Below are 13958 nucleotides of genomic sequence, written 5' to 3'. Positions count from 1 at the left end.
GGACAGAGAGTAATGCTATCTCTCCCACACACACCTTGTGGGACACCTGTGGAATTGTCAGGAACAATTGAGTGAACGCTTTCTCTCACACCACTCAGGATCCTCTGTCCTGTCCAAGTTAATACCTGCTCGCCGATCACCTGACCTTTCGCCTGTGTACCGTTTGGAGAATTGCCCGACTCCTCTGCTTTGTTTGCTCTGGACTTTAATAAAAGTGAAAGCTGCTCTCGCATGTGTCTGCCTCTCCTAGATGATACCTGAGATCATGTGTTGAAGCTGGAATTAAATATGAAAGTGCAACTAAATTGCCCTGAGGTTTATTCATTTCACACCAGCACTGTCTCAGTGACGCCCAAAGAATTCTTTCTTTTCTGTAGTAAGTACTAAAATACTGAAAAAAGTACTAAAATTTCATAACATTCTTCCTTCTTTCTTTCTTTCCTACATTTCTTTCTTTCTTTCTTTCTTTCTTTCTTTCGTTCTTTCCTTCCTACATTTCTTTCTTTCTTTCTTTCCTACATTTCTTTCCTTCTTTCTTTCCTTCTTTCTTTCTTTCCTTCCTTTCTTTCTTCCTATAATTCTTTCTTTCTTTCCTACATTTCTTTCCTTCTTTCTTTCCTTCTTTCTTTCCTTCCTTTCTTTCTTCCTATAATTCTTTCTTTCTTTCCTACATTTCTTTCTTTCTTTCTTTCTTTCTTTCTTTCTTTCTTTCTTTCTTTCTTTCTTTCTTTCTTTCCTTCCTTTCTTTCTTCCTACAATTCCTTCCTTCCTTCCTTCCTTCCTTCCTTCCTTCCTTTCTTTCTTTCTTTCTTTCTTTCTTCATACATTTCTTTCTTTCTTTCTTTCTTCCTTTTCTATTCAGTACCAAATCACCAAAATATCATAATAATCTTTCTTCCTATCTTCACTCTTTCTCAGAAACAAATGATGTCTCTGTAGAACTTCAGTATTATGAAAATGAAGGTCTTCTGATCAGTTTTACTCTGTTGGTGGAAACAGTGCCAGAGAATTCTTCTCCACATGACTTTACAGCTGATCCTGTAAACGTTTTAAAAGGGAATCTCAGTTTGTGCTCCAACTGCCACAGGGCTTTACTCTAAAGTAATTAAACTTCTGATGAAACACAAGTTCTTTAAATCTGTGCTGTATTATTCAGCAACTACTGTGAATGATGAAGTAATTACTGTGTAATTAATAGGGAAGGTACGAAGGTACAAGAAGATAGACTGTAAGAATGTAAGTATAGACTCTCCAGAAGACCCTAGAAGATTTGGAGGAGTTTGTTAGCACTGAGGAAACCATGTAGCAGCATAAGGAGACTTGGTAGCAATAGTAGAGAATAGTAGCAATAAATATTCAGGCGGCAAAATTTAGAGGATGTGGTAGCCTAGTGGTGATCAGTAGGTTGTGAATCTGAATCCCAGGACCACCGAGCTGCCACTGCTGGGTCCCTGAGCAAGGCCCTTAACCCTCAATTACATAAAATTAGATAAAAATGTAAGTCACTCTGGATAAGGACGTCTGCTAAATGCCAGAAATGTAAATTTAGTCAGACATGAAAAGTTAAATAATTAGTCACAGCCCTCCAAATTGTAAACAGTAGCTGTGACCTAATGACCTACTACACATGCTACACTAACACTACACACATGAACAGGAAGTTTAAGTGGTTTCTCATGTAATGTGACCCAGCAAGCTGTAGTAGAAAATGTTGAGTTTTTAAAATGGTGAAAAGCAAAGCACACAACGTGGGCTAATTCAAAAGACATTTATAAGTTATCTTGTCCACCAGAGCGTCGTCAGCTATTCTGTAATTTTTCTTATCCAGCTCCGGCGTCTGTTAGCCCCGCCCCTCTGCCACTATGTAATCAAAGCTGTTAAGTAAATGAAGTGTTCAATATTCCCCACGTCATTTTTTCGGTTCAATAAATGCATCATCTGGGTACTTGAAGTACATTTCTTCTTGTTGGAACACACTACTTGCACTATTTACACTAAAGCATAGAAAAGTGTATAAGTATGTGTAAGTAAGTAAGTATTTGGGATGAACTTAGCACACTGTCCGTGTTAGCCTCCTGTCAGTTTTATTTCCAGATGCTAATTCTTGGCTTCTTCATCCTCGAATGATCGTGCACACCTTTCACAGAAGATGGTATGGTCCAGTTAGCAAGTGACTCTGGCACTCTATCTGCCTCACTAACATGCAGTACAGCTCTCTGAGGACTTAACATGGTCCAGTTAGCACCAGACGCTTAGTCTCGGGCCTGCTCCCAGTGGCTAGGATAAATATGCAGGACTTAGTTCCAGCTGCATGCCTAAATGGCTTCCACTTCCAATTGGTGTCTTCCACACACTTTCACACACACACACATTAAAACACATACACACACACACATAAACACACACACAAATAGATGCTCCCTGTGTGTCTCTCCATTCTTGAAATATTGAGACTGCGTCAGACTGCTGAGAAAAAGTCTACAGAGAGACGGCCTTGCTTCACAGCGACACGACTCAGAGCTTCAAGCGCAGGATGGAGTGCGTACGCTCGCACTTCTGATGGACAGAAAAGCCCAGCTGACATTTGAGACTGTCGCTGGTGCAGGAGCATGCAGGCGTCTTCAGCAGGGTGTGAAGTGACAGAAATGACACCATGACTGACTGACAGACAGCTGGACAAACAGACGAGGGATTAGTGCAGAAGCGAGGTGGTGTGTCCGGTATGATGTCACACGGAGCTCAGAGCTTTCACACCAGTGGCACAAAACCCGCTCTTCAAATCTGGCGAGTAAGAATGAACGGATCTTTATTTTTTTTATATATTTAAGTCTAAAGTGAAGATTTTCCACTTGAAATGCATTAACAGGATGTCAGTTTGAATTCCAGCTGCCACTTGTGGTGTCACAATGTGCTTCACAGCTGACCAATCAGTGCATGTGCACACAGAGGGGCCTCTTCTCCCTCACTCTCTGATCCTTCCTTCCTTCCTTCCTTCCTTTAATACCTTCCCTATCTACAACTGTCTCTATTTTATTCTCCTATATGCACCATGTTTCTCTCCCTTTTACTATATACATTTTTTTCTTTCCTTCTTTTTCAGTATGATCCATATTTGCAACCATCGCGTTTTCTTTCTTTCAAACCTTCCTTTCTTCCCTTCTTTTCAGTATTATCAGCAATATCAAATAATAGCTTTCTGTCTTTTCTTTCTTTCTTTCTTTCTTTCTTTCTTTCTATTCAGTACCAAACTACCAAAATATCATAACCTTCTTCCTTCCTTCCTTCCTTCCTTCCTTCCCCTATTCAGTATTATCAGCAATATCAAATTTCTTTTCTTTTTTTTCTTTCTTTCTTTTTCTTTCTTTCTTTCTTTCTTTCTTTCTTTCTTTCTTTCTTTCTTTCTTTCTTTCTTTCTTTCTTACTTACTTACTTACTTATTCAGTATTATCAGCATTCCTAAAGAACCTTCTACTTCCTTCCTTCTTTCTTTACTCTGTACATCTCCTGTGTAGATCTATCAGGAATACCACAGTATTTCAAGGTTCAAAAATATTGACCACCAGTCAGTAGCCTGCATGAGCAGTGTGTCAGTTTCAGGCCAGTGTGTGTGTTTGTGTGTGTGTGTGTGTGTGTGTGTGTAAAAGCCTTTATCTAGCAGACTCTATCCTCAAACAAATTCTCAAAACCACAGGCAAAATGAGTAGATGAGTTGAGATGATAACGTGTGTCTGAGGGCTGGGAGACTGGGTCAGTGCAGGAGGAGGAGGGGTTTGGGGATAATGCAAATACTGAAATGCTGATTTGAAATGCAAATCTGAACGTAAAACACAAAGTACGAGGGAAATAATAAACAATCAGAGTTTGTTCAACTTACTAACATCATCATCTGAAACTAATTGTGTTTGAGTCGTTGATTGGAGTGTCGTTCCTTGTAAGTTACAAAATTAACCTTTATTTGTTTGTGTGTGTGTGTGTGTGTGTGTGTGTATGTGTGTGTGTGTGTGTGTGTTTGTGTGTGTGTGTCTGTGTGCCTCTATCTAGCAGACTCTATCCTCAAACACAGATTAGATATTAGTCTATAATCAGGGGCTGTTAAAGATGTGAGTAATTATTTGTCATTATGTACACTCTTCTATTTCTCTCTATCTCTCCCCTACAGTCCCCAAGAAGCTGTTTATTAAAGTCGTTATTTATTATTAAAGCGCGGGTTACACCAGGCACCGGTCAGTTGCTCAGCAGTGACTGGCGTGTTTTTGTGGGTCTGAATGCTGGAGCAGGCTTCAGCTGAAGAAGCGTCTGAGATGCCGGGGGGAGACGCTGACAGTGCTAGCAGGTGATAAGGGTGTTATTAAAATAATTGAAATTAAAATAATCAGCTCTGACAACGGCGAAAACACAGAAACACACGTGGGAGCAGTGACAGGCCACCAACTGTGAGCTTGTGAAGCTGACACTTCCAACCAGGACACAAGAAGACAGTGTGAATGACTCACGTCAAAGCAGGGTGTGTATTAAATTTAACCTGAAAACATCATTTAGATAGTAATGACACGTGGAAAAATAAAGGATAAAGGACTGATGTGTTAAGATAGATAGATAGATAGATAGATAGATAGATAGATAGATAGATAGATAGATAGATAGATAGATAGATAGATAGATAGATAGATAGATAGATAGATAGAAACCAACAAATGTATGAGTCAAGTCCACATGAGCTGAATATAAAATATTTAATAGTTTATAGATTATATCCAGAACACTAAAAATTGTCTTGGACCATTCCTATACAGTGTAATCTCGGCATATGGAATTTTGCAAGAAATTAGCATCAGCATACAGACAAAGCGAATCGAACTCGGGCTAAGTTGGAGACACTCAAAACTTGTTAGTGTCAGTGGAAAGCCAACTGAAGCAAGTTTATGAATTTTCTGAATTCTTTTTGAGACAGTGAAAGTTGTTGTGAAAGAGTCAGCCCACGATACCGATGTTTCCTTCAGCACACATTCAAAAGCTACGTGATTTTTGGGGTGTGTTTTTATTGACAGATTGGTGGCGTGGGCGGTCTGTTCTATTTTTAGCCCAAGCTTGGTGGCACGACTTCCTGTGAGGAGCCTTGACATGGAATGCTTGGCCTGGGTCAGTTCTTTGTAAGCAGACATACAGTTTATATACGCTTCATATTGGTCATATTTTTGGGCGGCTGGAACGAATTATATGCATTTACATTATTTCTTATGGGAAAATTCGTTTCAATACAAATTTTCACCTTAAAAACTCACCTCCAGAACGGATTAGCTTCCTATGCCGAGGTCCCGCTGTATTTTGTAAGCTAAAGGAGAATGTTGATAGTCCATAGATCCTGTAATAAATTGTATATCTACTGAACACTGTGACGTATTGTAGCAGGAGCATTGGTTCAAAGACATGCTGTTTGCTAGCTTCATGTGTCTCAAGGGAAACTCTCTCATCCTCTCTGGTTAGTAGCTGTCGCATGACAGGGAAGAGCTCAACATTTGTGAAGACCAAATTAGGGAGAAATTGTGGCCAAGAAAAACCCTGTAACAAATGTAAACTGTTGCAAATGAATCGATGGGTTGATGAAGGTCACTTGACATGTTGCAGAACGGCTGTAGGTAAGGTGTGTTGACTGTATGTACACCGATCAGGCATAACATTATGACCGCCTGCCTAATATTGCATTGGTCCCCCTTTTGCTGCCTAAAAAGCCCTGACCCGTCCTGCACTGTGTATTCTGACACCTTTCTATCAGAACCAGTATTAACTTCTTCAGCAATTTGAGCAACGGTAGCTCGTCTGTTGGATCGTCTTCTCTCCCCATGTGCATCAATGTGCCTTGATCGTTCTTGACCCTGTCTCCGGTTCACCACTGTTCGTTCCTTTGAGCACTTTTGATAGATACTGACCACTGCAGACCGGGAACACCCCACAAGAGCTGCAGTTTTGGAGATGCTCTGATCCAGTGGTCTAGCCATCACAATTTGGCCCTTCATCAAACTCGCTCAAATCCTTACACTTGTCCATTTTTCCTGCTTCTAACATCAACTTTGAGGACAAAATGTTGACTTGCTGCCTAATATATCCCACCCACTAACAGGTGCCATGATGAGGAGATCATCAGTCTTATTCACTTCACCTCTCACTGCTCAGAATGATCAGTGTATATATGCATAATGTCTGAATAAAATGCTACAAAAAATGTATACAGCTCTGAATAATCATTGACAATGACATTAAATTTCATTCTTTCCATCTGAACAGGGTTGCCCTAAATTTGCGAGTGTGACAGTTTACTAAATAAACAACAGAAGCATGCCAGGAGTGCGATCAGAGAATGTTTCAAGCATTGATATCTATAACAGACCGAATGTGGAAAAAAAGAGAGAAAGAAAAAGATGGATCCCAGAAATATTTCTTATTCAGGTTCATCCAGCTGTTGAGCAGTTGTGTGTGAACTGTAAGTCACGGATATCATGCAGATGATTACAGATGATTGTAGATGGGGGGGGGGTATTTTTTCCGTCATGTTGATGTTTCAGGCTAATGACTGCAGTGTAATTGTGATGTTGCCTGAAAAACCATCAGTGATGAAATCAGTAAATGAGTTCAGATGATAATGTGAGGGCTGGGCAACTGGGTCAGTGCAGGAGGAGGAGGGGGGGGGGCAATGCAAATGCTGAAATGCTGATTTGAAATGCAAATCTGAATGTAAAATGCAAAATAACAATGAAATAAATCATAATCAGAGCTTTTTAAACATCATCTAAAAACTAATTGGGAGTGATGGGGTGTGCGGTGTCTTTAACTCTTAAAAGTTAAGTTTTATTTCTAGCTTCTTCTTTTTTCCCCCAAACTTAATTTATTAAAGCATGTATTCAGAAACCTGGCAACAATCTCAGCTTAAAATACTTCTCTGCTGCATTTTGCACTTAAATAAGTTAAAGGCTTGACCTTTATAGCAGATCCACTGAAAAACATGGTAGACCCATGAAGTTTTGGATACTGAACAAAGTTTTAAATATTAATCTTGAAGTAATCCACTGTCTTGATGACTTTTCTTCAAGTTGAGTTTATTCACATTGTCAAAGCAGCTGGTGAACTCTCGTTTTTTAAGTTAAAACTGACTTGAAATGTCTTTCAGTGAATCCATGCTAACTTCATGAGGCTGTCCAGTGTTTTACTTTAAAATGAACAATAATTAATCATTTTCTTTCAAGCTATAATTTCAGGGTTGTGCTTTCAAAGGGAGATATGTGAGATGAATATCATAACATTATTTAAAATAAAGACTGAAAAAAGGGATCTTTCTGTGGAAACTGTGGAAATATTTCAAATATGTCTTAGGGCTGAATGTGGTCAGGTTACAGGGTGGAGTGAATGGACAATGACATGGACATTATGCAGCACCTATAATATGTGACTCATTGAAAAGTCTGTTTTAGGGATGAGATGTCCATAAGTTAATAAAAAATTTTTTGGAATGATTATATTTTAAGGTAAAGTGTAGTTTAGTCTGGAAGGGACAATTTAAAATGTTTTTATGTTTTAAATGTTTTTTACTTTTACGTGACGTCCGTAATCACCGCAAACCGCAACCGAATGATGGACTTATCCTTTCACAATTAAATAATTGTATAAAACTAACACATCCTTCCACACATAATCCCTCTCTAATGAGCATGTCTGAGCATGCAGACACACAGCTGTGGTCTTTCATGATGACCGTGTTTCTGGTTTCATGTTTGCATATTTTCCCATGTCTTCACTGATCCAGGCATGATCAAGAACTGTAACCGATTTGCCGAGAAAACCGTGACAAAAAACACAGATTGTGGACAACGGCGGAAACGTGTATTATCAGAACGATGAGACGAGGAAGAAAACAGTTCTATCAAGCGCGTGCCTCACTTGCAAATTTGACGGAAGCCTCATATGGAAGGCTATGAAGTTACGGTTCCAGCTGCGTCCGCTTAGCAGTCATAACGGTTTTATGACTTTGTTCATATGAAATCCAATAAAAGCGTCCATGTTGGTTATAACTCTTATGAATTCTTCATGAGATGGCATTGCTGTGAGCGAGGGCACAGTGTGAAAACAGAGACAACCAAAGGGGTACAGTGTGTAAGAGAAAGCCAAATGCAGGGTGAGTTAGACACTAGAACCTTCTAGACGTATAGTGCATTCAGCTGCTTCCGAAGACGTTTTTATGCATTTCACTTCACCCACATTTAAGCCTGCCTGCACTGGATGGTGTGGTAAAACACAGCGGCTAAACCCGAGCCCAGAGCTGATGCCATACCACCACTTTATGATGGATTTACAGCGTGGATAACGTACCCTCACGCCCCAGGGGAGGAAAGTGTTGACCAGGCTAAAATCATTGCTTATTAAGTCTCTTTTGTTCTGAGGACTCTCTTCCCCAAGGGACACTTCAAATGTCAAATCTTTAGCACCAGAGACACGGTGCTGCAAATGGCTGCTGCTGGATGAATGTGTATGAGCTTTTCCTGTGTGCAGTTGCATGTTATACTCCTACGCCCTAATCTCAACATCAAAGTGATCGTAATCAAAGCGTCGGAGTGCGTGAATTACTTTACCTCCTTATACCTGAAATCAGTATACGGCACCCGAAAACATGTCACAGTCTCCTCTCAACCAAGAGTCTACATTTTTTAACACTTTTAAATAGACAGAGTCATGTCCAAAGGTAACACCGCACCACACTCCTTATTATTTATTCAGTGGATCGCTGTTAAAATATTCCAGCAGTAGCCGTACAACTTAATATCCTGGTTTTCAGTGCAACCTGCTGAAAATGCCACATTATAAAAACAATAAATGTAATAAGCTTCAGCAGCACTAAAAATGATTAAAAAGGATTCAATTATTCATTTAGAGAAAACAGCAGCAACAAACTTGTTAAGATGCGCACGTATACACGCCACACACTCTTCATCTTCAGCAGTTTATTAAAAACGGTACAAAGCTACTGTTTTCTCTAAAGCTCATTACGTCTAAAATGTAAATCGGGCAGGATAAGCTCATAAGGGTTTTTATTTCTGTAAAATGAAATCATTTATTGGAGTATTCATTTAGGCAATGAAAAAAAGAAGAAGAATATATTACTAAAAAGCCACTTTTCTACTGTTTACAAACAAAAGAGGATATTCAGATTCATTTTTTATGGAAATTTTCACACAGTTAGTTACTAGTATTATGGAACACTGGTCATCTTGGTCTCGTTCTAATCTCAGACTCTGTCTATTTTGCAGCACCACCTAAGACCATGTCCATGAACATTGGGTTTTCCGTTACAGTACAAAATGTAAAGGTCCACTTCTGTAAGTTTTATAGCGTCTGTAAATTACAAGAGACTACGTTTCAAAATAATATAGCATAACAACTTAAAGCACAGCTGTATTTGGTCTATGAAAAAAAATAAATCTAGTTTCAACACATTTTGTTTATCTGCTGTTTGTTTTAATCCAAAGGAAATATGCATCGATTTACAGATCTTTACCTGTGCTGTACTGCTTCCTGTTCGTTTCATACACGGTCATTTCATTTACCTCGCACAAGTTCCATTGTTCAATCCTGACAATGCAGAATTACACACTTCAGCATTTGTTAGAAGAATGCTTAGCATGTCCAAAGGTGTGCTTAGCATGTCCACTGTATGTCCTGTGCACTTATTCGTTCAAAATCATGATATCAAATTAGATGGATTATTTTAGTTAGCTCAAGGGAAATTTCATATCATGTGTGGTGTTGCTCTTATCATGGTCTTGCCCTCAGTCATACTCGTTTATGACTCCATTGGCTTTGCTCTTGACTCAACGGTCTTGGCTGAAGTGGTCTTCAACCCAACAATACTAGTTACTGACTAACCCATTCCATGCATGCTGTATTTAAGATCTTAAATGATATATTTCCACTGAATCTATATTTAATATTACATTATATAGATAATGAGTGATTGGGTCAGTGTCTGAATTTTTCCCCCCTTTTTCCTTATATTTTATACACTTTTACATCAAGATGTTGTTAAACAGCAAGAAAGTAAGTTATCTTTAAATGATGTATCTCCAAAAATGTGAGCAGTATAGGACAGTGTCTTCGAAAAATGACGCAAATACATCTTTTAACAAGACATATATAAAATAAACAGCTTTCAACTGGTCAAAAGTATAGTACTAGTTCATCGAATGGGTTTTAATAATGTTGTATTTTGGAAGGTGTGTCTGTCTGGGTAAACATGTCACATGGATGCTGCGACGACATTTTGGAAACAATGGTTTTTGACTAAAATTGAGTATGTATATAATGTTTAACATATTATTAGATATCACTACTTTGAGAAAACGTGAACATTACAAAATTGACTAATGTGGGTTATAAATGTGTGGGTATTTACAGTGTCTTACCGTGGAATTAGAGGAATAAATTTATTTTTTCATATTTAAACCTGTAGCTTAAGAGTAATATGAAATAGAAAATATCACAATTTTACAAAGTGAAGGGTTTCCCAGGCCCAATAAAATATTGTGTATAGAATATTATAACTGGAAATCATTTCTAGTGGCACCTTTACCTGCACACTGCTTGTGTGTGTGTGGGAGTGTGTGTCTGAGAGTATTTTCCATTATATGATTCACTGCAAATCAGATTAGTGTGCTCACATGGTCATTTTTCTGAACTGAAACAGGCTTAGAGGAGGCGTGGCTTTAAAACCGTATACGATCATACGCAATTATTTACACCGACCACTTTGTGAGTGTCATAAAAATGGTACTAACATAAACTGAAGCTTCTATAAAACCTACATCTGTAACTTGTTTTTCAGTAACAGAGTAATCGTTAAAAGCTTTTTTTGCCTGAAATGTCCGTCCCAAGGTCCAATTTCTTTACCTCTAACATTCAGGTTCACAATGTTCTTTCCTTCCTGCTTCCTTTAAAAGCTCCTTGTTGCTTCTCTCCAGCTGTCGCTTCTCTCGTCTTATGCCTTCTTTTCTTTTTCTTTTTTTTAAAAACATCTTTGCCTAAGGACAAACTCCGCTTTACACTGTCCTCCAGTTCCCACAATGCATTACAAGTGAGCGTGTTATCCTTTCACCACACCTCAGTCTCCTCCGGTGTCATGCCTCAGGGTCAGTACTTTATTTCTCATTTACTCCACACAGCCTTGTCCACTGCTTCACTGATCAATCTCTTTCCTCCACTGACCTGCAGCTGGGCTTCTTATCTTGCAGCAGTTGGTGCGTTTTCATCTAAAAGTTTCACAGATTTTAAGCCGGTTTCTGAAAATGTCACAGAAAGATGTTTGAAGTCGCCATTTAATGTTGTAATGTGAAAGAGCAGGGAGCAAGATTATAACATTAAAATGCCAGTTCAACACTGATGACCTGAAAGGGCACATTACTACGCTAAGCAGTGCACTACTATAAGTTACATGCTGTGTGAACATACTAAGTTTTAACAGTGTAAACCTCAGACTTTCCACAATGATATGATAAAATTTCATTTGCCAAGGGAACAATTGGATATTTGTAGATACAATACAATACGATACGCTTTAGTCACTAGTTTATTCACTAATCTGCATAATTGTGATGTCAGCAAACATGTTTATTTAAACAGAACCAGTTTAAATAATAGCCTGTCTTGCGCTTTTGCATTAGCGAGCAAAGAATTTCAGCAGGTAAACCCTACAATTTCTGATTGGCTGTCTGTTGCTAAGCAACTATTCGTAACATTCTAACACCGCATCATTTCACACTGCACATGTTTGGTACCACAGTGCGGGGTTAACCCTGCCAAAGTGATGTTAACTCTGCTTCAGAGAGGGTTTCATAACCCTGGGGTTGAAAATGAGGTGTACGACGACAATAGGCCGAGGTTAAGCGATGCGTGAAAAGCCGTCTTGGGCAGATCTACCATTACATCACGAATATTGATGATGATGTATAAAATGTTAGAGTTAGATAATGTCAAAATTACAGTTAATCACCTTGCCTGCCTAATTACATTATTTACACATCTGGATTGTTTTTTCAGACACCAGATGTTAATAATAATCAATCATGTATCGATCAATCATTTTTGTTTTTTGTCTTTTTTTTTTTTTTTTTAATAAGTTGGAACCATTGGATCGTTTCACCTCTACTTTGTTGTACACCAGAATGTGGTTAGAGACAATGGACACTGAGAGACTAGGATGCATAATAGCTATGTCATCAGAAAAAAACCTGTTTCTGTGACCCTTTATCAAATGTAGGATCTAAATCAATAGACACATTTTTTTCAGTCGAAAAAATCAGTCATGTTTTCAGTCGAACAAAACTGCATTTTCGCAATATCTACGCTAACCTTTTGCTCATTTGGAATGTCTGTTCTGTCCATTCGACATGGCCACAGACAAAAAAGGTAACACCACCCCATTTTTTTTTTAACAGTTTCCCCAGTCTGCATGGGAGTGTGTGGGGGTGTTATGGGAGCGATCACTGTGACCCTTTGGACCCTGGCTCTGACATCCTGGCCCTGGGTGAAGTCTCCTCTGCACCATCCCAAACTCCATCTCATCGGTCACATCCCATTGGTGGTGTCGCATCTCTTTAGGGGTAAGAATGGACATCAATCAATACTCATTCACCCAGATAATACAGCCATGCTACATTCCATTAACAAAGGTCACTTAACTTCCCCCTTCCTATACAGCTCCTCAGATGCCTGATCTGGATCTCTGTATGCAATCAATCGAATCTTCTCACTTCTCTGATTATAACAATTCTAACCACTGGGCCCCATTATTCCATTTATCTTGCTCTTTTTGTCCAGTTTTAGTTTCACTGTAGCTCTGGAAGTAGACTCATCCACTGCCTAAATACAAGAGGTTTTATTTACTGTATGATAATCTGATGTAGAAATGATAACAGTTTCATAGAAACAAGATACAACTGACTTGAAAAAGACTGATGGTGAAAATTAAGAAATAAATATTACAAATGATTTGTACAAAGGTGTACATGCTTGCTGCTTGGTTAATATATATATATATATACAAAAGTAAAATATTTAAAAGTATATATTCAATTATTTAATATTCAATATGTAGATGTAAGCAAATGTGTGATAATGACCAGGTTAAGTGCTTTGTACAAATGGTCAGATTTTCCTCATGCAGAACCTCTACTGAAGCACGTCTTCACATGACACTCGGATGGATTTGATCTAAAGTGGATAAGGTTTTGCATAAATGTGTGGCATCCAGGCAAGTTGGAGTAGACATGGCTATTAAACCAAAAAGGGAGATAGCAAATACTAAAAAACTCGGAAGTTCATTTAAATATTTCCAAGATTCTACTTCTCATTCAATTGTGGTTCACAATAATATAATTTCTCCTATAAATTGTTGTGTTTAAAAAAAAATAGAAAAGAATGCAAAATAAAAGCTCAGACTTTTGAATGCGACTGTACTGAAAACCAAATATTTCTCTTTTCTAAATTAACTTTTCCATCTGTCTGTCAATAAATAAAATACATTTTATTTATGTAATTTTTCCTTTCCGTTCTGGTCAGCAGTGGCTTGCTCTTCTATGCATTCGATCAAGATAGGAATATGTCAGGATTCTCAGTAGAAGTAGTAATGTCACGTATTTACAACAGTAGCGGCTTAAATACCCGAAGGGTTTTCGGTACAATCCGTGTCTTCTTCACGAGTGAATAGATTTTGTTGTAGTGTGATCTGAGTCAAACAGGGAGACGATTGCGACGTGAAAATCCAGACACGAGTAACCCCAGGACTAACCTGTGAAACCGTAACACAGTCCTACCCTTTAATACGTAAGTAAACCACTGACTAAACAATCTCCAATCCTTTCCGATTACATTTCTTTTTTCAAAACAGGACAGAAGTTTCCTAGGAATAAAAATCGAATAAT

At 38.4% G+C, this 13958-nt stretch overlaps 1 protein-coding gene and 1 long non-coding RNA gene across 5 annotated transcripts in view; one reads left to right on the top strand and one right to left on the bottom strand.

Annotated features, from left to right (window-relative positions):
• LOC131367296 (roundabout homolog 2-like) overlaps positions 1 to 13958 on the bottom strand; it is a 134784-nt gene that overhangs the window by 107280 nt on the left and 13546 nt on the right. The gene's annotated exons all lie outside the window — the stretch shown is intronic.
• On the top strand, positions 3820 to 12891 carry LOC131367298 (uncharacterized). The gene is made up of 3 exons (XR_009206922.1): positions 3820 to 3931; positions 12474 to 12638; positions 12736 to 12891. It is a non-coding gene; the product is annotated as an uncharacterized LOC131367298 (long non-coding RNA).

This window comes from Hemibagrus wyckioides, linkage group LG16, assembly GCF_019097595.1.
Source record: "Hemibagrus wyckioides isolate EC202008001 linkage group LG16, SWU_Hwy_1.0, whole genome shotgun sequence".
Taxonomy (NCBI): domain Eukaryota; kingdom Metazoa; phylum Chordata; class Actinopteri; order Siluriformes; family Bagridae; genus Hemibagrus; species Hemibagrus wyckioides.
The sequence above is the reverse complement of the archived record's forward strand: the minus strand, read 5'-3'. Positions and strand labels throughout refer to the sequence as shown.